At 37.7% G+C, this 26,017-nt stretch overlaps 1 protein-coding gene across 4 annotated transcripts in view; it reads right to left on the bottom strand.

Annotated features, from left to right (window-relative positions):
• LOC105673872 (terminal nucleotidyltransferase 5C) overlaps positions 1–26,017 on the bottom strand; it is a 105,840-nt gene that overhangs the window by 47,317 nt on the left and 32,506 nt on the right. Inside the window, exon 1 of one of the 4 annotated variants that reach the window (XM_012369822.2) lies at positions 7,612–8,329. The exons of the other annotated variants lie outside the window; for them this stretch is intronic. The gene's annotated coding sequence lies outside the window, so the exon portion shown is untranslated. Of the gene's footprint in view, positions 1–7,611; positions 8,330–26,017 lie in introns of those variants that run through there. 4 annotated transcript variants of the gene reach the window in all.

Genomic DNA, 26,017 nt, shown 5'->3' with positions numbered 1-26,017 from the left:
ATGTGAGAATGAGAAAAGGCAACCCAATTTATGCAGAATCACATGAAGTCAAGGGAAAAAATATGAGAACGCACTCGGAGCACGAGAATTCTAGACGAACAATACAGAATTAAGCAACGCGCTCAATTCACAAATTCACGCATATGAACGTTCCGTCCGGATTAAATATCACGTCTTTTACATATCAAGAATATAAAATTTATTTGCTTTTATTTTTTTTTTTAATCCCAAACCACATTGCACGAAATAAATACATATTTATAACCACTGATGTTCATTACTTTTATTTGCCATATAATTTGGTGACACAGATGACAACATAAATAATGGTATAATTTTTATCGCGATTCTCTGGAACGAAAGACGCATTTGACTCGCCGTCGTTCGCATTATGCTGCAATTACGAGCGATAAAAAGGAAGAAGAAAGATAAAAGAGTGAGAGTGAAGGCGATCGAGAAAGATGAAAGAGAACGGTGGGCGCGGAGATATTACGCTTTCATGATGGAACGCACGTAAGTGCACATTTTAATGTCAAGGAAGACGTGCGCACGAGCGCCGGTTTTGTAACAATGTGAACGTGGGCTAACCATGATAAATACACAGTAGCGAATATATCTTACTCATGCGTTGCATGTTGAAACGACCTCGAAATAATTAACCCTTGCGTTACTCCATATTCGCATACGATTTTCATCGACTGAATCAGCGATCGGCGACTTGTACGTGAAAGTATCGAAAATAATGTAAATAATCAGCGCATTTTTACGTGAAAGTAAATTGGAAATAATGTAAATTATCAGCGCATACGTATGTTCGTCCAGTATTAAAAAATAATAAAGCTTGTATACACAGGAATGGAATGTCAAAATTAAATATCATCGCACGAAACCAATGAAGTGACTTGCCTCTGTTTTTTCTCCCAATTCTTTATTTTTTAAGTCTGCGAATTTTATCATTCTAAATTTGTTATTCGTACATATTTACGATGTTCGATATATTGAGTGTATTTTTAAACCATTAATGGTTAAAAATTTGAACCATAAAACAACGAAAAGAATGTATTCATTGATTGATCTTAATCAATATTAAAACGGCTATTTTTTAAGTTTGCGAGAATATTTAATTATCTTAATAGACTTGTGTTTCCGGATAGACCACATTTTAATTAAAATTTAATGGAATACTAAAATTCCGCATCCAAAAATTTTAAAACTGCTGCAGACAATTCAATTGTCTAAAAGATAACACGTATTTGCATATAATTAAATTACAAATGTATTCTTATTGGCAGTATTGCATGAATTTTCATCAATCTTCGTGTGTAACCGGTACTTTATATGTAACCGTTTACACAAATTCCAAAACTTGACCTTCGACAAGCCGAGTAATGTCGTCGTTGTACTTATAAGTTGTTCGAAAGCAGATTAGCAGAATAAGACATAAACACAATCTGCGAAAAACAACAGAAGGACAATCGAACGACCAGAAAACATTTCCAATTGTGAAGACGACAAATTGCGAATCAAAATTAATTCTTGTGCTTAGAAGATCGAGGAATTTCCGTAATTATTTAATTCAAAATTTATCGAATAATTATAATGTTGATAACAATTTGGCAATTTGTTGTTAGACTTTATTGAGTAAATTATTGAAATATTTTAAATAAAGAAATTGCTGACTTAACCGTTTGCAGATACGAGACGAAGGGATTCCTCAGGATAATAAAAGTGATGACATCGAGCTACGAGAATCGGCCGCGCAGCACGTGTTGCAAATAAAGCCGTTGCACAACGCAGATCGCTGATATTTTCGAGAAACACAACTTATTACGCCTACATCAATATAGCGCGATGCGGCGCGGCGTAGCAGTAAATGACTCGTTTGATCAAACGGACGTATCTCGCACCATTGTTTCGCGTAATATAATCGCCCGTTCTGGAACATTCGATCAGCGTATTGTCGCTTGCCGAGTCGGATTTATTAAGCTTAATATGCAGGAGAAAGATTATGCGCACAGAAAAGAGTTATGTGCGGGGCGCATGGGTGATCTATTAATAATGATGAGTAACGAACGTTGGAGTTATGAATAAAAGAATCGCGAGGAAGGCTACTGAATCTTTAGACAACGTGCAGAATAATCGTGTAAAATATAGCCTTAGATTTCTCGCTCCCCGGGCTTTTGGTCATAAATTCGACAGATTCAAATTCGACTCCGAGATATTTTTTGGAAATTTGTACGAGTTACGCGACACAATAATCGAAAACTGGTAAAAACGTAGAGCCGTATGTATATTGATCACGTGAAAATTAGAAACGTGAGCGATTACCATCTCATTTAAAAGCTTCCGTAGCGTCGATGCATCACGTGTCTAATTAGAAAAGCGATAGGTCGAGTCGCGCAAAGTCCGTCCGAAGATCGAAGTTCGATCAGTGATTAGGACGGCATCGCGAAGAAACGGCGAGGCGAGCATGCCATAAAGAGCGTAAATATCCGCGGAGGTGTAACGTGGCGATAAAACGATATATTGCAAAATGTAATGCCGAATTGCGCGAATTTACGGTGTACATGCAAAAATAAATACAGTTCCGTCGCTTCAAGAAGATACATCGATCGTAAAGCTGTCCATCTGTAAAAATACGATAAACTTTTTGGCCTTTGCGCGTGTGTCGCGACGAACCGATCGAGAAACCCGTACGATTTCGGGTTCAAATACTCCGACCATGTAACTTTTGAAAAGAGCATCTGTGAGTAAATATCGGTTGATTTTGAAATTCACGATCGTATCGCTTTGCCGGCCAAAAGTAGCACGTAAGCATAACAGGTGTAAATCGCGCGTGAAATCCAACTCGATAAACACGCAAGACGTAAAGTATAAAAGAAATGGGACGTAAAGTTTAATAACGTAAAGTTTAACGTCGCAATAAAGTCACGGTTATTGTTGTAGCAACACGTTTAAGATTACATTATTAACTATGACATGAAGTACTGGCGAAAGACATGCTCAAATATCGAGAAACATAATCAATGAATTGCGCAACAGTGCGAAAAGGATTCAGCATTATTAATTAGCATGACGTACAGAATGTGTGATACTGCTGCAAATTGATATGCGCCACCGATTATAGGTTTATCAAAGTGGATAAGCGAAAATCAATTACTCCTACGTAAATGACATCATAAAAAAAATTGGCTCGGAAATAAACTGTTATATTTATCGCTAAAGGCCACTTGCAGTAGCAGTGAAAAATTATTTTGATTTAAAAGTTCAGTAAGTAGTAAATTGTATTTATGGCTTCACATAGGCGGTGCCGTAATCCAATCACGTTAACGTAAACCGGAAATTCGAAAAAAAAAAACTTTGCGCAGCGAAGAGAATGGCAAAGTATGAAAAAATCCGAAGAAAGGAGGAAGTACTCGGCGGGAGTGAAAGGCGGGATTGGACCGTTTAAGTGCGAAGATTACCATGCCCAGTCGATTGACGAGCACGTCACGTTCCGAATTAACCGCCGTTGCATAGTGCCGAGGACGACGAACGAAAAAAAAAAAAAAAAAGAAGATTACAATGAATCACGATACCAGACGTCGTTACGTCGCATTGACAAGAAAAAACATTTCATCGTAACTCGAAAGGCGGAAACTAGGCGGATCGATTAAGTGAAAGGCATCTGCAGAGCGATAATACGAATCCAACATATGTTGTGTATATAACGTTACGACAACTCGTGCGCGATATCTTCGACCGGAAATTCGGGTGAGAAGCAGGGTCAAAAAAAAACAAAAAAAAAAAAACGCCGAGAATGTATCATAATGCAATTCCCGCGAGGAGATTCGCGAAGAAAGGAGGAAGTGGCTTGGGTGAGTGAAAGGCCGGGATCAGGAAAATTCAACAGGCGAGAGATTATAACACGAAGCTCTCTCGGCGCAACACATGCAGCGTGACACGTTGCTATCTCGTGTCGCTCTTTAATAGGAATCGTAATACAGTGTGGCCGGAATGAAGCTGGTTCCGGACGATGCGCTCGCTCGCCAAATACTCACCGAGTCGAAACAAATATGATGCAACGTCGGTGTGACAATATAATAAAAGACGACGCGGAATGTTTGCATTCGTTCAATATTTAGCAGGATAAATACACTGTTTGAAGTTGACTCAAGATAGAATGCATATTTAAGTGGAAGTATTTCAATAATTTGCACCAGTCATCAGAAACTAATTTATTTGTCATATATCAGCAGTGTTTGTAATGACTTGTTTTTTTAACAAATTATATATATGCTGATAACGCAAACTACTATAGAAATCATTTAATAATTTTAAAAACATGTATTGCTCTCTTCTTATAAAGTGTATTAAATTTCTCTAAAAAAAAATCAATCCTCGATAAAAATCTATTAAAATATTATCTGATAATAAATCGTTATGTAAAATTAATTAATTTTTAATACGTAAATTATGCGATATAAACATTTCATCTATAGCTCTATTTGTGGAATTTAACTTCCGCATATATTAATTATTTAATTGAAATATTAACTATGATTTTCAAGCAGTTGTTGCAGTGTACGAGCAACTGTTATATACAAGTGAGTTCTCTGACGATGCTGCACTTACGAGACAACCACATTGCATATATCTCTAATATCGCACATACCACCGAATAAACGTACTTTGCTTGAATTAAACGAGCTTTCGTTCTTGCGCGAAACAACCTGTTGACTACGTAATCAACGATGTGACGCTTCGCCGGCGTATTTGTTATTTGCACACGCGCCATCGCATTAAGGTCTTGACAAATCTGTTTAAGATTCTTCCGACACCTCCCGCAAACAGGTGACATAAATCGACACAATGTTATCTATCTCCGTGCAAACAATGTTAAAACGATTAAGAAAAGATCGCAATGAGAAAATGACGAGCGAATGCGCGTAAAAAAAAACTATCTGGCGCGTGAAGTATTTCACTCGCACTATTCCATTGGCATTTACAAATATCGAATAAAAATACAGAGAAAAAATTTTATCTCTGCAACTGACAAGTTTATTTTCAGTTTGACATTTTCATCGCGTTATCAGTAGTTCCAATGTTTAAACACGAGTATTTTGGGTATTGCCTGCACGTGTCCTATTATATTTTAGGTATTTCCTGTGTACATGATTGTCTCAGAATAGTACACGATATATCGAATGACGATGATAAATCGCTCTCGCACGTAATGCGTTCTCATTCGATCGCTCGCAACGTGTCGCCATACTGTTCGCTGCAATTGGAGTGCGAAGCGAAAAACGATCGTCGATTTCGCGAGCTCGTAAATCGTCATTCGCGCCAACGCAACGTCGGCCGTATCGTTTTTCCCCCTGGAGTGGTGTATTGCAAACGGAAATGTGGCACAATGTAATTTAATCCGTGCTAATGCTAAGTTTGCGAGATGCAACTTGTTTGCCAGCTTGTCATTAATCATAATTTTATCTAGACGATTAGCTATTAGTCATAAAATCTTCCGTATGTGTAAAAATATACTCGTATATTCAATCTGCAGAACTTTGCGTTTTATTCATTTAAATCTCCTCGCAAAAAAAAAAGTTTTCCAACTCTGTCAACAATTGAACCTGTTGAGTGTTACATAAAAAAGTTGTAGTATTAAAAATTAAACATCAGTAAGTATTGGCATACATAATTTCGATCTGCGGTTTTCTCTTCAATCTGAATTTAAATCGTCGCGTGATAAAAGGCTTTGATGAATTTATAGTCTCCATTGAGTTATATGCAAGACATATCGCAGAAATACATAAGTATTGAACACGATAATCTCGAAGCAATGTTTTCTTTGTATAAATTAATTGCGGACAATTAAACGAATGCGTCCAATTCGCTGTGCGTAAACACGATATATAACCTCTCGTGCTGCAGCGTAATAATTATTTCACCATATTATGGAATATCCTCGTTAAAGACACGGTAAACAAGTCGGCACAGCGTTAATACCACCGCCTGTGCGCGATCGCACGTAACGAATGAATTAACGTACGTAAATTACGACGCTTGCCGGCGCGGCGACCCGCCGATTCGCATTGCAACTTGCAAGATATGTCCCGCGACCTTGACTAATCTATTCCCGCGAAACAGTCGATTCCACGGAATATCACATGCACATAATGACATAATCGCGCGCTCGTTTTAATCCGATTTCCTTCCTTCACATCGCAACGTCGCATCTTGTCAACGCAAGCTTAGACGATCGAATTGTACATTATTAACTTTACCTTTCCGGAGAGTTCATATAAAAAAAATATTTTATGGACTATTCGTTGATAATCACTGACCAGCATTTTATTTATCTTATGTATTATAACTTTTTTTTTAATTTAATGTGATAAAGTGTGTTTTCTATGCATTAAATATTTATTAGCTCGTAACTAGTTGAATATAAAACTAGCTAAGTACCACTCCATTGAAATAAAAATTCTCGTTATTGCTTCAACATTTTAAATTTCAATATCATCTAAATATGACATTAATATATATATTTCTTGACGCATTTGTATATTTCGTAAGAATTTGATACATTTGCTTGGAACATACATCATTCTAACTTTCTTTTTAAGGATCTGCAAGATTTAATCGGTTCCGCATTTGAGAGACATCATGAGCTAATTTGAATTGCAAAGTGAAAGTGAACTGTGTAAAGTGAACCACCATCCTATAATTATCCCACAAGAAGAAGGAAACGTTGATTTCGCACACAATGTCGGGTAGATGCACCAACAAATAATTGATAACTACCAGCGCGGATAGTCATTGAATCTATGCGCTGTGTACAAAATGTATAAAATCACAGAAAACATATTCTTCAAGAGAAAAGCACGACAATTATATCGTTAAATTTTTACATGGTCTAAAACTGTTATTTCGAAAATTTTCTCTATTTATCGATACTTCCATCAGTTTAAAAATTTTGTTTTGTTATTACCTCTTAATATATTTGCCGTTTGAAATTAGCATTATCCGAAAATTTGACTGTTGACTGACGCGTGAAAGGTAAATAGGTGACAGCAATGTCAACGTCATGTTTATTGCCATGAAAAGATTCGAATTCTTCCTCGACCGATCGTTCACCGGTGCACCGGTGCATTTACCCTGCGTGTTTTCCCGAAGGTGCATCGACACGTAGAACCCGACGCGAAAAGTTCCGCCTCGAACTCGGCGAAAGACAGGAAAGAGGATTCGCGAAAGGTCGCGCGCGTGCGCTTCGCGACGTTTCTAGAAAGAGCGCGATCGTTTACATACGGATGCGAATCGCGCAGAGTTTCTCGAACTCAAGACCAGGATTTGAATGTTATTGACGCCATTCGATCTCCTTCGATCGTTTACCTCGCGAAAAATTGTCGACAAACGAAATTTGATTCGATTAAAACGGTGAGCACTGCGAATTTCGCGTAAATTTTATTTCGACATACTAATGAAACGGACGTCGAGCGCGATAATAGACTTGTTTTCCAACGGATTCTTTAGATTTCTCCATCCTGTCGCCGAATCCGCGAGGAACGAGTACAAAGGGCTAACATATGGCGGACGAGGTGTAGATGGGATTTTTCGGAGTTTCGTACTTACGTCGTGTACGAGTCTTCTCCTCCTTGTTGTCGTCGGGGACACTAGGTCACGGCACGTTTCACTGATCTTCCGCCGAGAAATCGAAGTGTACTGTCCAATACGAGTATGGGTCAAATGTTACATGTATATCCGGTCCGAGAGTTTCGCCGTCGTGAACGTCTTGCCTATCTACTGCACGTACCCGTCGTTCCGGGGTACGCACTTACACGTAACCGCTTTGCTGTATATCGATGTACTGTATTGATCTCGATGATGGGGGCGGAGAATCGCCGAATAATGCGAGAAGTGCGCGTTACGTTTCCTGAACAATCGCACCCGCAATCGTACGTCACCAGTAGCCGATTTGCGCGTCACGAGAGAACAACCGCGAACTCTTCGCTTTCCGCGTGCGAATAAAGCCGCGAGGAATCGAGTCGCCCGTCCTCCGTTGACGGGCAAACCGCTTTCGAAGCCGGAAAAGGCTTCGCGCCACAAGCCGGTGTTTCCTCCCTCGGCTGTTCCGTCAGCAGGAATGTTCACGTGCCGGCCGTTCCGTTATTGCCGAAGGAAATCGTGAGAAGTATTGTTTTCGGTTTCGGTTTTCACGACGTGGACAAGATGCGCGCGGAAAAACGTAACGTTGGTTGACCAGAGCGACGGAGTCAGTTTACACGTCAACGACACTACAAGTCGCCGCGGCGAACCAACTGACACTGACAGCAGCCCGCACGACTCGACCGCGCACGCACCTCGCGGCTCCCACCATGTCGCGATAGCGAGTTCTCCCTTCCTCGAAACGATTCCCACTCCTTCCAATCGGCCGCGCCGCTGCCGCCGTTGTCGTCGTCGTGATGCCCTCGTCGCCATCCCCGCGCGTAACGACGCCACCGCGCGCGCCCACACACGCTCGCGAGTTGCAACGCGAGCGACTCGATCCGATCTCGGAGTTCGTCGTCGTATATGCGACACGACGCGCGCAAGAGACTCGGAACGGAGGCACGAAGCGCGCAGCCAGCCGGCAAATGATAAATCGTCTCTCGTAGCGGAGTTCTACGCTTCGCTCCGCTGCCCTGGCGTCGGCCGTTGCCGCGCGCACTTTATCCTTCCTCGGTTTTCCTTCTCTTACGCGCGTCTGCGGCGCTACAACGGCGTGTATGAACGCCCGGATTTTATTTCTTTCGCGCCGCCGAGCTCTTTGGAGCCGCCAGGACTCTCCGCCGCCGCTCGTGGGATCGCGGGGATAGAGTTCGAAAGAGAGAGTAGGCTACGACGCGCGAGTAGAAGCGACCGACGTGTTGCGCGATCGATCGCTACGCTGAGACTTCCGCGATTTTCCGATGTTAGCATTGTACATCTTCCTTTCTTTGCTCAACTCTTCAGCTGTCATAATCTTACCCGCCTAATGACTCGAAAGTATTTTAGATTTCTAAAACTTTATCTTGATGCATACAAGTAAATAACTTTTCCTCAACGAAATTACTTTGCTTTGGTTAAATGCGTTTGAGAAAAGCCGGGATTGGTACAATATACGTATCTTATACACAATTTCTTCTTGAAAATATTGCATCAGTGTAATAACAATTATTCGCGTATTTTTAGAAGCCTGATAAAATATTGTTAAAGTATTCCAACACCTCATAATCCCAAACTATGCCAAAATGATAAATTTTACAAATTTCTCAGAGTTGAATTATTTCCAACATATTTTTGTAAAGCTGGATCAAACTGGATTATGGCAGTATTACTGTATTGCGATTACTGTGAGATGCGGAGTGTGCAATATGCACTGCGAGACAATGTTGCGACGTTCCTATGCCAGCAGCTCTTACGTAATGATCAGATCAATTACTTCTGTCTATAAGTATGACAATTTCGACTCGTTACGCGGTCTTGTTTGCGCTTTTTATCTTCGAATCATTGCAATTCTCGAATAGTATTGTTTCTTCTCGATTCTATATATTACGGCAGTCCCGCGTTCGGAAGTGCTTCGCCGTTTCTAACAGCTTCTAGAAACGGCGAACTATAGATATCGATGTCAGATAAGAGCTTATAGCCATCTGTTTCTTGCAATCTATAGGCTAAATACGTCCTTCCGCGCTCCAAGAGCTCTCGTCCTACTTTATATATACTATCGTATTTTCCAGATTTCCATCGTACTGTCATTCATGTAGGTTTTTAATCATGACGTCTCGTCAAAATCAAAGCTATATATATAAAAAGATAATGAATATTGAAGCACTTAATAACGATTAATTTGACAGAATTAATATGAAAACGTTAATATTAATCTCATAAAACTCGAATTTCAATTTTATATAAAACTGAAATAAATTTCTTAAAATTTCGTAAGAGTCTGTCTACAAAAGATAATAACGCCATTGACAAACGTTTATTCGGATAATACTCGGATATTTAAATATTATCTGCGTAATAATCATGGATTTGGGTAAAACGGATGAATTAGAAATTCTTTGTTTCAATATCGCAAGGAAAGTCCGCGATGAGCTTAATAATGAGATATGATAAACGGTATGAATAAAATTTTAACTGAATTTAAATGCACACACTTTGATTGCAAGCATTTACTTTGATATTAAACTTAAGTTGGAAGTTTGATATTAAAGTTACAATGAACGTAGTGCGAATACAAAGGAGTTTATACTTTCATGATCAAAGTGTACACTTCTACATCTAAACTACAGGACTTTCGTCTATAGAAATTTCACGATAAAAATCAAAACAGCGCTTAAAACGAAAGGGTTCAATTATATATGCAAAATGCAATCTTTTTTATTTAATTGATCTATCGTTTTTAATATATATATAATTTTATTGTAAATAATGAAAGATTTATAATATTGAGATTAGATTAAATATACCGAGCGCATTCTCTCAAATATCAAAGTGACACCAAATATAGTCACTCAGATTATAATTTCGCACACGCGTTATTAATAGAAAATTGATTGCAAGTCAAAATTTTAGATTTCTCACATACGAGTTCATTTTTATTCACATCGACTCTGCTGTTCATGTCGGTCGACGAAAAACGAGATCTTGTCGTTGCGGGGGCCGAAGATCTACGATCGAGGAAAAAGGGTCCAGAGAACGGGAGAGAGAAACTAGAAGAGGAAAGGGATAGAGTATACGAGGATGGCGCAAGTAGGACACTAGACGGACCTACAGAAATGGATTGTGGTCACGCTATCGTGAAACATCGCGCAAGAGATATTAATTCAGCTTGTGCAGATGCTAACCTTCATTAATATATCGCAGTACGGCGCAAAACAATCCGCATACGTTAAACTAAATACTGTCACTTCGGAACTATCCACGGGAAAAACTCTTCGACAAGGGTTTCGAAGACATTTTTAGGTCAAACAGTTATTGCAGGTTATTGACTCGACATCAGATCGTTACTTTCACGTCATAGTGTTGGTCGTGCTTTTAAATCGAAGCGGCGGTTAATCTATTCTCGGACGCGCTATAGCGCGCCGATGTAACAATCCTGCCATTCATCGTTAGCCGAAGAATGTAAGGAAACGATGATAAATTTTTTAGATCGACCGCAGGTCGATCGCGTTCAGTGCGTTTTCCTATGAAAGAGACGTTTGTAAAAAAAAGATCACCGCGAATCTTCTTAATCACTCGCAATCGTGAACATATTCTCTAATTGTAAGAAGCGCGAATGATCGCGCGAATCACTAAAAATTTTCAGATATTTATATATCTTATCTAAGAAGCCATAAATTTCACCAATAAACAGAAGCCATAAACGACAATTTAAAGATCATCTTAATACTTCTGTATTCAACTACAAGGAGTTTCATATTATGCATCAAAGCTCCAGGAGTTATATTTTTATACCTTAGAGCTACTTTATAAGATCGAATATCGAAATTTGTCATGGAAAACTTTCGTTGTAAAATTTTCTGAAATTTTCTCTTTCTGTATTATTCAAACAAAAAAGTTAATATCCTGATATTAAAGTAAACGGTATTTTTTATGTTAACCTTTTTGCGTCCTTATAACAGTGGTCGTGAATCGTATATATAACTGCGAATAGTGGAAGTCCGGATAAAATTAATTTCATTCGTAATACCTAACAGATATTATTATAATATAATCTACAGCCGCGGTAAATTCATTCTCTTATCCCGCTCAAGTTAAGTCGCGGCGCACGTATTCAATTTGTAATTTACACGATACCGGAGCACACAAGATAGGATTACACCTGGAGCGGTAACTTTGCACCGCAGTTAATAAAGCTTTCAGAACCAGATAATGTAATGTCCGCGAAAGTAGCTTCAGCTAAGCCATAAGTTTTAATTTCGGTATCCATACGGTACTTGTTGATACTAGACGAGTCCGCAATCCTTTTTTCTCTTTAAAACAAAGCTAGTGGTACTGCAATCGCTTTATCGTTTCACAGATAATATTATTTGCAAATACACACATATATCAAAATAAAGTGAAATGTACATTTAATTGTTCTTTCGAGTTTATTTTTCCCTCGAGCAAAATGGCAAATCTATTCGCTATGTTTTTAAAAATGTTTCAGGACATTTCTTTTTGCGACTTCGCGTATCTTCTAATTATTTTATGAAAAATTTCAGATAAAAGAGAACAATTTGAAAACAATTTATGCTAGTTTTTTTTATTAAAAATTGTACTAATTGTAAGACTTGACTGATCTCACCAGACTAATGCTATTAAAAATTTGCATTAAGGTTATTAAAGGGCTAAATATTAATTTTCATGAGAAATCACGATAGAGCAATAAAGAGATGTTTCCATCAGTTCTAAAACTCAATATGCAAATTCCGCAATACAATTCAAGCGATGATCGCGAAATTTATCAACGACGCTAATTCTAAAACCCGCGACGTGTACCGGGGCACGAACGCAGATCGAGAGACGACGAGATAGCGTCGTCGCGCTCGGACAGCGCGAGCGAAGTGAAGGTGTTGATGACGTAATGTGCACGGCAGCAACTACGATCCGCGTGGTGAAGTGGAGAGTTACTCGTGACTTGCGGTGTGCAGCTGAGAGAAAGAGAGAAGGAGAAAAACGCAGAAAAGAGGTGAGGAGTATGGCAGTGCGCACAAGCGCAACGGCATGCAACGCAGCGTTGCGCCGTCGCTACAGCGACCGTCAAGGACGTTCGCGCTCGGTTTGCCGCACCGAGAGAAAGAAAACGCTAGAGCGAGACGGAGCGAAGCGATGATAGAGCGGCGGAGAGAATGTGATAGAGAGGAAGGCGAGGTGAAAAGAGAGCCGCGAGGGAGAACGAGAAAGATAGGCATAAATACAGGGAGAAAGAGAGCGCATAAATACAAGGGAACGCGAACGCACTCGTTTCTTCTCGCGAGAGTTTCTTCTTTATCGCGCACCAGAAGGATCGACAAATTCGAGCCTCTCGATCCGGCCTCGAGCGGCCTTGAATACGTCGCCGACTCGACTCTTGTACGAAGCGAGATCAACAGGATTGTAAAGTTAGTTTTCCAAAATGCGAATTTTTATAAAACTTAAGCGGTATTTGTTTGTTGACCAATTTGTTCATACATAATTATTTTTGTCCACTTTGTAGAAAAAAGTTACATTATTAAGACAAAGAAATTATGTATGGACAAATATAATAAAATTGTGGACAATCAAATGCCGTATAAAAATTTGCATTTTAGAATGTCGACTTCACACATCTGAGATCGGCAAGATCAATTTTCAGAACATTTTTCGCTGCTGTGATTTGCATTCTCAGTATTTATTATTGGTCCTACACATAGGCTAATGTTTCATTGAAAATAGCATATAAAATTACTGCATTATTAAAAATCAATTTTTTTCAGCACAATAAAAAATATAATTTAAAAAAATAGAGCAAAAAGAGAGAATAAACACTTTTAAAATTAGAAAAGTGTTGCTTATAAAAAGATTCTGGTGAACTCTAAATAACTTTTGTTTTATTTTTTATTATACAAAGTATGTTAAGTTTATATACGAAATGTTAAGAAACGTGCGCGTACATTTCGTTCGCAGAATTGAGTAAAAATAATATTTGTCGTCTCATTCTGTTTTTTTTTTTTTTTTTTTTTTTTTTTTATTCTATTACCAATCCTGTGTTGCGTAATCATTATTGTGTTACCAAAATACGCAATATACGCGTCTCTCCGGCAAACATTAATTCATCATTCCCAAGGTAGCACTTTCTGGGAACCAGAACGACAAATGTGATCGTCTGCAAGAAACACGCTTTGTCTTCGGTTGTTAAATAGTTGGACAGCGATGGGATTACACGTGCCGCGATCCTTCGCGGCAAACGCCGTCGGCGACGCGCAATTTCTTAAAACTCTACGAGCGATCTGTCGGTGTTCACGCAGGCTCTCACGCAGCCCACTTTTACTTCGTTAGAAAAATCTGACGTGTCTATCAAGGCCATCGGGTTTATCGATCAAAGCCGCGAGACCTCTCTAATAACATGAAAAAAAAGCGATCCTTCTCATCAAACCAATTGAAATTGTAACTCGATACGCGTTCTGCTAGTACCTTTCTGTGTGTGCTCGGAACATATTCTCTGTGTAATACAAGAATTTTCGAATCATTTACCCTTGTGTTTCTTTGTGACATCTTAGAAACCGTCTCACGTTTCGTTATGCTCCTTGATAAAAATCAGAGAGTCAATATTCGCAAAATACAGTACGAAAGTTTCTGATTAATTTGCTATTTTTTGGCTAATAATCGATGGTGAGAAATTCAGCATATCTCTGACACACGATAATACTGCGTTGAGAAGTTACGTTTATGTAAACACCGCAACGAGAAATACCTATAGCCACACACACACACACACACAAAAAACACGCAAATGTATTGTTTCACGAAGTTAACTTCTGAAACTTCTCTTCTAAGGGTTAAAGCCTTCATTTATTTTTGCCCGACGCGCACAGTGCAATGTTGTAACGCGATTTTGTTCATCGGTAAATCGCACGCGATGCTCGAGACAGCCTGTATAGCCACCGCCGTTCGATAAACCGAGCAGGAATGGGAAAGACGGTTGTAGTATTCGCGTAGAGGCATAGGTCAATCGGTTACCAGTGTGGTGTAAAATGATCGATGTGGCGCTTTCCCGCGGTATCAACACGCCAACCGCGGTATCAAAACGTCAACCGCGACTCACAGAAAAAAAAAAAAGAATAACATATACTCTCGATCGTATCGCAATTCGATCGGCTAATAAACGAACATGACAACGAATTATCATATGTACATTGGACAATGTCGAAACGGCCACTGTTGTTTTCGTCGCTGTGTATTTATACTGTGCTCGTTATTATGTTTCGTAAGCGAAGCTTGTATTGTGTACACTCTCTTCTCTCTGAAAGATCGCAACGCGAAGTTTTTAGCGACTGTGACGCGATTAGCAGCATGAAGAAAGAACGGGCGGTGAATTTTCACGTGGTGATTCTCGCGGCATCGCTCCATCCAATCCGACAACGATAATAGATAGATACGCAAGCAACGGTCGCAAATGGTTGGGAAAAAGTTTTGCATAATTTATAACAGCCGGTGCTACTTCTCGCGAGTGTACGAGCGCGATCGTCAGCTAAATCAATGACCTGCGGCCGGCAGCTTGATCGAGCGTTTCATCGTCCTCAGAATTTATATCGTTTCAGTAACTACGCCGTGTCGTCGAAGTTTTAACTTGTACAGAGCGTACCAGATCTGCTATGCTTCTGTGAATTCTTCAAATAGTTTTAAGATTATTTTTATGCAGCACAAACTTGAATGGAAAATCACCACTTTTGATCAATTCTCTTATTTTATTTTATAATGCATTCTTAATGTTTAATTCATCGAGATTTCACAATCACCGTTTGTATGTAAATTATATATTATTTCTTTTTGTAGTATTTGTTTCTCTGTCCTATTCTTTTTCAAACATTGTAATTATTATTAAAAATATATTTATAAAATAACAATTGTTATGCAAAATTAAAAATAAATTTAGCGAACGGATATTACATAACTTCCTCTTTTTTTTTAATTTGTAAATTTTCAAATACGTTCATCTGATTTTGGTTAATATTTACATATTGAAATTCAGCAATCAATTTAGGAATCAATTTCAGCAAAACACCGTTTCACATGTGTAACCCGCGCTATCTTGCGCAAGATAATCCCGTAAATCGCGAACGTTACGGTAGGTGAGACAATCTTGCACAACCGTGCACAGCGTTAGTGAGAATGCAATCGATGATAAGCGAATGCGTATATTTCACTTTGTTTCGTACAGTCAGATCGCTGCTTTTATAGATAATACTGAGCGCTGAGATATCGAAAAAAAAAATTTCAATTGCGAAATGGTAAAATGTAGGCATGTGATTGTATACTCGCGTTATTACAATAAGTAATAATGCGAGCATGAAAGTACAGCACGTATGTATGAATAATTGCTCTATGGGTTTACACCAGCAGTGCGAATTCCAATGCGTACTTCGTTTCTAGCTAAAAACATGAACTATCGTAATCGCGAAGTTGCAATATATCTATGTGATATTTCGCATGAGATGAAAATTGATTTGATAATATTAATTCTTTTTTTCTGGCGTCATAAAAAATCGAAATAATATAGAAAATATGTTAAAATATTATATATTATACGATATGCACTATGTGCAACGTTCGCTTTTAAAGTACATTGAGTATTTAAAAATAGTAAATATTCATATAAGCCGCTTAAGTGGAAAGTAATATAAATCCAGTTTGAAGCATTATAAATTTTAATAAGAGGCAAATATAAACTTAGTTATCTATATCTTTCATATGTAAATACCTCTCATAAAATAGTTTCTGAATAATAAGTATTTTTCATTTTTATAATAATATCCTTCCTATTTATTTTTAAAGGAATATTTAAAATAAATCGTGCAGTCCTTTAGACATTTATGTCTTTTTGCTTGTAACAAATTCTTTAAAATATCTTTAATATTACTTTAATATTACTTTTATATAATAAGTTAGATTTTGTATAAGCAATTATTTAAGTAACATCCCGCGTTTTTACTCAATCAAATTTTTTTTCGGAAAGAAGCAGTTTGATTCCTCCTTGAGATGAAAGTGCTTAGAAAATGTAATGCGCAACGCTCTTACAGTTTCCGCTTCATTGTGATTACCGGAGCAACGAGGACTATGACCTTTCTTTAGAAGGTCATCCGTGATCGATTAAATATGTAACGTTCAACTTTCACGAGGTCGAGATGTGCTGGAATTTTCCGCTCCCCTGCGAAGAACGTTTTAGACTGATAAAATGTGTTTTCAGACTGATAAAGTGGAAGATAACGTGTGATAGTTTTGAGTTGTTTACGCAAGTTTGAAACGCCTTTCCTAATATTCAAAATACAAAATTATTTAGTGTAATACAAAGTTATAAATATTGTTCTTTATAGAATAATACAATAATATAACTAAATAATTAGTAAAAAAATAATTGTACAACTAAAAATTTTATATCACTCTTATAAATCCGTTTTTATTTTTCAATATAAGAAATATTATTTATGTCATTGCTTTATCTCACGGCTTATTTTTATCGTACGAATTAAAATACATTCGTATTCGCGTATACATTTGTGTACGCACGTAACCTTACTTGGAATCCTGATTTCCTATCCACATGTTAGATTTTCAAGTTCGCTATAATACAATAACGATTCCTTGAAGGTTAGAATTTTGCGTAAATGTCGACGCTAGAAGGATACGAGAAACTCGTCTCAAGGATATCATTGAAATTCTCGCAAATGTGCTTTGCCGCTGGCGATCCCTGACACGATACATCGTGCGTTCTCCCTTATGACCCCTTATGAAAGATCTGTTCGCCTATCGCCATGATATTCTATCACAAACGACTGAATAACAAGAGTGACACGGTCACCATAAATTGATCGCAGCACAAGCAACTACGGATGTCACTCACGATAGGCGTGAGTTTGATTAATTATGGAAAGTTAGAACTGCGTGCTAACGCCTGCTACTGATTTCGGAGAGACATAAATTATGCGCATAAATTACGCGGTATCTCATCAAAAATAATATCAAGTGAATGTAGCCTGATTAAGAAGCGATTTAATATTGAAATTTTTAAGATTTTAGACCAAACAAGCTATTAAGAAAACAATTAAGAAAGCTTATTTAATAAATATCTTAGATTGAAGATTATTAATTAAGCAAACTTTAATTAAATATATAAAACGTGCAGAAACAAATATTTTTGATAGTCCAGAATAACAAGTCTTACAAATAATATAATGATGTACATTATTAAAATTCATAGACTTTACTTGTGTTTCGTATATATTAAAATACAACATAAAAAAAGTGCTTAAATAAAATTCCGTATTATACTGGAACTCTTTAATCTCGCGCTATATTGGGTTATAATTTCTCGTTGAAATTTAACCCCGCGCAATTTAGCAACGCGACACCCTGCAATTAACGCAAACTCTGGAAAGGCTGGAAATTTTGTATCGATTTACCAAAATATACAACGTACTTTGAAAGGCTACATAAAAAAAATTTTGCGGTAGTCCGCGGATCGACGACGCCGTAATTTTATATGCGCTTTCGACTTTTCGGAATCGCTGCGATCGATGTATTTGTCGATGACGCGGCGCGGAGATCCTTATACGACACCTGTTGCTAATACAGTTGCAACTTTCCTGGGACACGTGCAATGCGGACCAAGCCGTCAACCATGGATCGTCAAACGACAACTTAAGCGGTCGGATTACCGAATCGCGCCCCGCCATTTTTGTGAAACGCACGACCTCACGGGCCACATGTCGCATTTCAATTCTACGATTAACATTTCTTACGACGTAAATACCGTATAATTAGACAGTGTCAAGACCTGTTTCACGAGAAACGCCTTCTTAACTTCTCACTTCGCGTCTCCTTGTACAATTTTTTATTTATGATGTAAAATTATTGACACAATATCACACAGTAAAATCCAGTATTAAAAAAAGTTGCAAATTTGTCTCGCGCAAAATGAGAAATTGCACAACGCGATGACACAATAATCAAATTCATTCGGTTGTCCCCCTTCAATAATCGAACTTTGCAATTCGATTAATACCATACCGTTTGCGAATGTTAAATGGGAACATCGGAAAGTTTTTAAATGCTTATCGTCAAAGCCGCCGGTTTTTATCACAAAACACTATGTTGGACGATTAAGGAACGGAATAATATTGTGGTTAAACCATTGTAACCGATAATGCCATTAAGACACCGGCAAGAAGGAAGACGCTAAGTGTAAGGAGACTTCCTGAATTGATAAAGAAGTCAATATGCGCGAAGAGTTTCCTGGAAGCTTAAAAATATATAACATAATGTATTCCACATTCACAATTATGTAAATTTAGTTGTCGACACTCGACTAGTTAATGTACGAACAATATCGCACGAAAGATGGTTCTTGAATGCAAATTATTATCTTGATAATGTCAAATGAGAATATCGATCTAAATTCCAAATATACAAGTTGTTATCTTCAAAAGTATACATGCAATTAATTTCGCGAAATTCGTTCCTTGTTATATTACGTTATTGACTTAAAAATCAGATATTAATGAGATAATTTGTTTGAAAATGAAGCACATTAGATGTAATAAAGTAGAAAACATGTCAGCGACAAACATTATGAAAGAGTTTTAATAACTTGGAAGGTAGTAGCTGCAAATAATGTTCCTTATAAATTACTTCCCATATTTCATCATTTTACATTATGAGATATAATGTAGTAAAATAACTACATGATCATAAAATGTGTGCCAACTAAATGTCAATGCGGGTTCGCCGATACTATTACGTGAGAGAATGGCGAGCAGCGCACGCACCAGTGTTACGTCGCTTGTCTGTATGAACAGTTCTCTAAGCTGACCGCGCTAAAGCAGTCAAAGTAATATTCGGTTACACTGAAAGTCACAGTCGATATAAACTGTCACGGATTCAAACGTATCAATTACAGCCAGATTATCAATAATTTAACGGACAGGTTGATCGAATGCATGGACGAAAGTATACATACATAATATTCGTACTCTTATTGAACATTCAGTAAAACAGCATGTCAAGTTGCATGTTGGATCACTAGATAAATGTTACGATGCGAATAAAACTCAACGCTATAAAAAAAATAGAAAAAAACAGAGAGAGAGAGAGAGAGAGAGAGAGAGAGAGAGAGAAATAACGAAACTACCGACGTGACGCAGCGAAAAATAAAAATCGATTTTCCTGTCACTTACGGCCTTCCAGTGTTTGAAACTGGTGAAAACCGAGCTCTCGGCTTTTGCATCCAGAATCAGGGTGTGGTACGTAACGCACAAGGTTGACTACATTCACGCTGGCGCCATTATCTACTCGCTCGAACGAATTGTTGAAGGAACAGGTCTTAAAATTGTCCCCGTTCCTCTCGAAAGTTGCAGTTCTCGACACATACGCGCACCTCCTACAATTCATTCTATCGCAAAGCTTACGCGATTATAAAAACAATGCTTGCTTCTTATAACGTTAAATGGGTTGGTCCCAATCCAAAGCAGCGAATGGATCTAATGATAAACAATATCTGTGCGATTCTTCAAAGAAAAATGATTTTTCACAGCACATGTTTTGAGAAAAAATTTACGAGGATAGCTTAATCTATAAGAGCGTCAGTGAATTTAATTGTTCTTTGATGGATTTCCGCTATAAATTGTGAAAAGGTGCGAGAGTAGGTTTCCGTTTAGTAAAAATGCGCAGAAGTTTTGACGCGAGTAATCAGAAAAGAATGCGGAACGCGATTTCGCAATATCGTGAACCGAGACGGTGACCTTGTCTTACTAGCGCAGGATCGATGAGGACTCTTAAAAAATTGAGCGCCACATCTCGTGGGATTTACTGTGTGCCGTCACCTGGTGTGGCGATATAATTGCGTTTGTCGGGTATAATAGCGTCGCGAAATAAACATCGATCTATACTTCGCCTCATAACAGGTCGTCCTGGCGAAGCCCGGGGAAGGAATAAATGTTTCAAGGAAAAACGCGCGGAAATCGATTTCGCGCATTACACCCGGCGACTGACCGTCAGATAGAGCTAGAAGAAGACACCAATCAATCGAATGCGAATGCGCAGCCTGCGCCGGCAGAAATAATCTCCTTTTACACCGCGCTGTAAGCCCTCTCGCGCAACTTGACGGGTTGATTACGAAACAAACGCATTAATGAATACTGACAAGCTTTGTTTTAACGTATCAAGTGGCTTGACAGTAACGATTACGGATCACATATTATCAATTGTTCTGTCTGCGCGTTGAAAACTTCATTACATCAGTTGATAACTGCATTCGGTGGAGAAAATGCCTAATAATTTCTACGTATTCAGCCCGCTGACCTTATTCTTTTCCGGATAACGTAACGCCTGACGCTAATAGATCTTTCGAATAGCTGGCGAAAAAAAACATCTAATGCCTCAATGTTTCGTCACCGCAGAGGTGGAGCCGGCTGATGAGCGCCATTTATCAGAATTAGTGTGCACCGGGCATAGGTAAGGTTTCGCCAAATATTACGTTATACGTTAAGCATGTCCATCGCTATTACGAAAATGCCTTGGGCATTTAGACGTCGTTGTAAAAGCCACGCCAGCGATACGAAGTAACAAATCACTAAGCGCGCGGATGATGTTGCTATAATGTCAAGAGCAACCGGTATATCACACTCAGCACACGCATACCGCGCGCGACAACCTGCGGCTCTTCTACTATTTAGGATGCGGTTGAAACGTACATACGTGACATACGAATGCGATTCTCTACACGCGAAATACGTGCCTACGCGTCTAGTCTGTCGCGTTGCGTTGCACTGAGGGGGATCCTGTGACTGCTAATTACACATCTTCATTGACCGAACGCAAGAAAAGCAGAAAAGCCCGATGAGGCAAGATCGCGACACCGGAAGCGTGAGAATAATAATTCATTTTCAAGCGGGTTGTTATTTGACTCGAGCTGTTAATTAATTTATAAAGATAAATAGTGTTAAGTGCAGACTTGCGGGGGATCGTACATTTCCAGAAGTACTTACTACCGTTAATCTATGTCACTATCGCCAGGAATAACTAACAATATGTACGTTAATTGATGTGTCTTGGTGAACTATTTGCCCTTCTGTACTTTCAAAATTAGCTGTTCCATTCTCTTTTTATTAATGTTTTTATATGTAGAACTTATCAAAACTCTATCTCTTAATTACGTGTCTTAAAATTGCCAACTTTTGTCCAACTATCAGTAATGCAAAAGAATCTAACAATAAGAGAAGAATAATTCTACCAAAAAATTGTGTTCTCATAATACGGGTAAAAAGTTGAAAATTTAAGTGTTAATCTTTATAAATAAATCTTTTAATCTTTAGTTGATTTAGACTCTCTCCAACCAAATTTTTTAAAATCTAAAATATATACATATTCACATTTATAAATAAAAATTAACAATAGTTTTGAAACGCATGGTATATGTGTACTGTTTCAAACCCAAATGGAAGTAAGTAATAAATTAACGATAATGAAGCGTTTGTTAACGATAATAATGTCACAACAGCTGCACTTGCAGTCCCGACGAAAATGATTATTGACGAGAGCAGCGTGTTATTCCATTACCAAGCAATGACAGAAATCATTGAGTAGGACAAACAGAATATTGTATAAATCAGAGATCAACGTCAGTGCCATTTTCGATAACGAACATATTGTAATAACACCTGTGCATGCGTAAGCGGTGCGCAACTGATCGAAATAAATATGCACAGAAATGCATCTGTTATTTTATTGACGTAAAAGGTATGTAGCGCGCGTTACACGCTAGCAATCAAGATAAAAAGAGGGATAAAAGTAGGTCTGCCTGTATAAATATCAGTTTTATCTATTACAACAGATTTAGATAAGTTCAACGAACTTTGTCATAATATCAAGTTTCTTATATTGCAATTTCTTTCTATCCATCTACGTTATAGAGTCTTACGTTAATGCAACTCGAGTTATAATTACGCAAAAAGCGGTTACGTTTATTAAAATTTGTTAGAATTATATTTGTATAAATTGTATACTTATATTTTATTTCACGTAAGATTTTACATAAAAGGATTCACCTGTGTCGTTCATATTTCAGCAAAAATTTTAAAATTAAACTTTAAAAATGCATTTTACCTCACCTTTTTTAACCAAAATATTTTCAAAGATTTTTTTGCGATGCCGTATACGCGGCATCCGTGACCGGCATTTCCGACCTAATTTTACCCGGAGTAACCGACGTTATCATTTTCTGGCACATAACGACGTCCTGACGGCATTGTCGTAGCTTCCTGACGTCGCCGCCGACGCGCCGTGCTTTTCGCATTAGCGGGCGCCGATGGCCATCATCGAGACATGTTGTTTCATGAAGTGTTATGTAAAACACGTTAATGTACCGGAGTAATACGTTAAATAATACTGAGTTAAATCACACAACTAAAGCCATATCGTTGAATACGTAAAAAGCACAAAATTTAAAGAAAATTGATGAAACGCACTATTTGGTTAATATAAAATAAAAAAGAAACAATGTAAACTTTAGAAAATATAAAGTAGTTAGAAAAACTTATTGAAAATGCTTTGGAATGTTTTAGGTACCATCTGATAATTTATTAGAGAAAATTGCTCCAATTATTGAAAAAATTTATCGTAGAAATCAACTTTGTCAAAATAAGCGATATTATTTTTAAAAGAGAGAATTGATTTGAAAAGATACGAAAGACGCGCAACTTCTATCACTATGCGAATTTCAGCGATGTCGCCCATCGTTATCGACCGGCAGTGTGGCGATTATATTTGTGAGAATGTAACAATTACGACATAGAATTCCTTTCAAGGATTCGCTTCATGATTCATGCCAGGTATACACAACGAGCATTGCGCCCATCTCTCGCTACGAAAGCTTAGCCGGACAAAAGAAAAGTGCTTTCTAAGAAAGTATTTGTATACGAAACACGTAGTTAACATCTGATATTTTTCAATGAAGCATGCCGTGTACATTAATTATGCTATGTAATGTAAATAAATTATACAAAACGAACAAATTATATGTGAACAAAATAAAATTTCGAAAATATTTATCTTTTATTTTTCCAGAGAAAGATCAGTTTTGATAAGCTATACAGCTTTGCCTTTTTCCTTATGAGAAATATCTTGAGCAGTTATGCGTTTGATATTTTACGCCGTGTATTCAATATCGGTGAATCGGTCATCAATCGTAGCGGATTTAGAAAATGTTGATTACTCTCAGATTGCAATTAATCAAGAATAGAAAATAAAAAGAGTGGATTCGCGTACGAGATGTTTATCTAGTTAACGAATTTATCTCTACTTCGAACAAGCTAAAGTAATTATCCAGAAAGTAGCATTCCGCACAAACCGATGCAGAATGCACAGGAAGAGAGAGAGAGAGAGAGAGAGAGAGAGAGAGAGAGAGAAAGAATATTCAAAAACAAAAATATTTATTACAATAATTGTGCAATCAATTTTTCGTATTTATTCCATTTTTTCAATATTTATTCGCTTTTTTGCGTAAAAACAACTATTTTTAATATTTGAAAATTTAAGTAAAACATGGTAAAACATAAACCAACCCAATAAACAAAATGAGTAAACCCAGTAATTATAATGATTTCAGAACGTACACCAATGATTATGTATACAATTTTAATCAGCGGTTTTCTGTTCTGTTTAAACAAATAGAAGAGCGTAATGAAGCAATGTTAATTTTAGTTGTGCCAGCATAAAATATCGATTCTATGATTGCAAAAGGAAATAAATTAAAGCGGAGAGTTTTATCTCGTGCAATATTTCACCGCAACATTTCTTAACTACACCGGGTGAGCGTAGAATCGATTAAAAGAGATGCAAGACATAAGGAATGAAGTGAAACTTTATATCTTGCGTGGTTAGAGCAAGAGTTGATTAAAGTTCAAGGGTTGATTCAAGTTTCATCTTGAAGCAAAGCAACGAATAAAACTGAAATGCAGGAAGAATAAGAGCGTAAATAAATAAATGAAGGAAATGTGCCATTTTTTTCTTTAGAAAAGTTAATTACTTCGATTACTTTATGGATTACTTTGTTCTAATATTATGCTGTCAATTTATCAAATCGATAGTAATTAATTAAATATTTATTATAATCTTTTCCCTATATAAATTTATAATCTAAAATCGATAACCCGAGGATAATGCGACATAAAGCTTTAAAAATTCAGGAGAGTTGCTATTTTTTAGAATTAAATAATAATTAAAAACGAAAATGTTATAAAGGTGCTATTCTTAAATCACAGACATTCGAGACTTATATTTGAACAACCTCGTCAGTATGAACATTTTCATTATTTACTCGTGCTAATGAAATACAATTGACGCTGGGATTAAATTTTGCCGTATTTATACCATGGGAGATTAAATTCATTCAAATTATACTGACTTTACACCCCCTCATTGCCCATACCTTGACATTTTCTTTTTCGTCAATCCCACGAATTACCATCCCCTTCGACTGTCTACCCCACAACCCCCACAACTTCCTGGGCGACAACGAGACGCCCTGGGCAACTTTGTTCGCAGGGGGGCAACTGTGTTCGCGACCGACACCCAGCTATCTGGGTCAATTGGTTGCCTGGCAACGGCTCGGTAAGCTCTTCCTACGCGTTATCTCCAACCAACTACGTTACATGCAACGCTGAGCTGCGTCGTTTTTTGTCGTGTAAAAGATACGCGTACCTGTACGTTATCACTACAGACGTCGATTTCTCTTGACAGATCTAAAGCAAATATATTATAATGAAATTCCCATCATTCTAGCGGTAGGAAAAGGTATGATGGATATTTTATTCAAGCGTGACACTTCCTTCGCTGCTATATCAAGAAGATACAAATAACATCTATTTTATGTAGAAAAGTAGAGAAATATATCTATTACCTGAATTGATCATCTTGACATTTTAACATCAAATATCTTGGCAGCAAAGCCGCCACTTAAACTTTCATTAAAGTTAAAGTACATTTAAACTGATTTACTTTTAATTATAACACCCTTTTTTCTCATGTCTAAAGCGGAATGACGTGATAATATGGAGACACCCTATACATCGGTGGCGCCTGACTTGACTTCCTGTTTATATCTCTTGAGTTTCGAGGGACGCCGGCGCCTATGCTTACTTGAGCTACGCTAGACTGTTGCGTCGTACACAATTTGCGTGGGCGCAACGCGAAATTGCGTAGGCGATAGACGGGGTGGGTGGACGCCATTGTGTGAGAGACGCATACTCGTTTAAATATATGCGTAAATCAGTGCTTCCCAAACAGAAATCGCCAGGATTTC

This window comes from Linepithema humile, chromosome 2 (genome assembly GCF_040581485.1).
Source record: "Linepithema humile isolate Giens D197 chromosome 2, Lhum_UNIL_v1.0, whole genome shotgun sequence".
NCBI lineage: Eukaryota > Metazoa > Arthropoda > Insecta > Hymenoptera > Formicidae > Linepithema > Linepithema humile.
The sequence above is the reverse complement of the archived record's forward strand: the minus strand, read 5'-3'. Positions and strand labels throughout refer to the sequence as shown.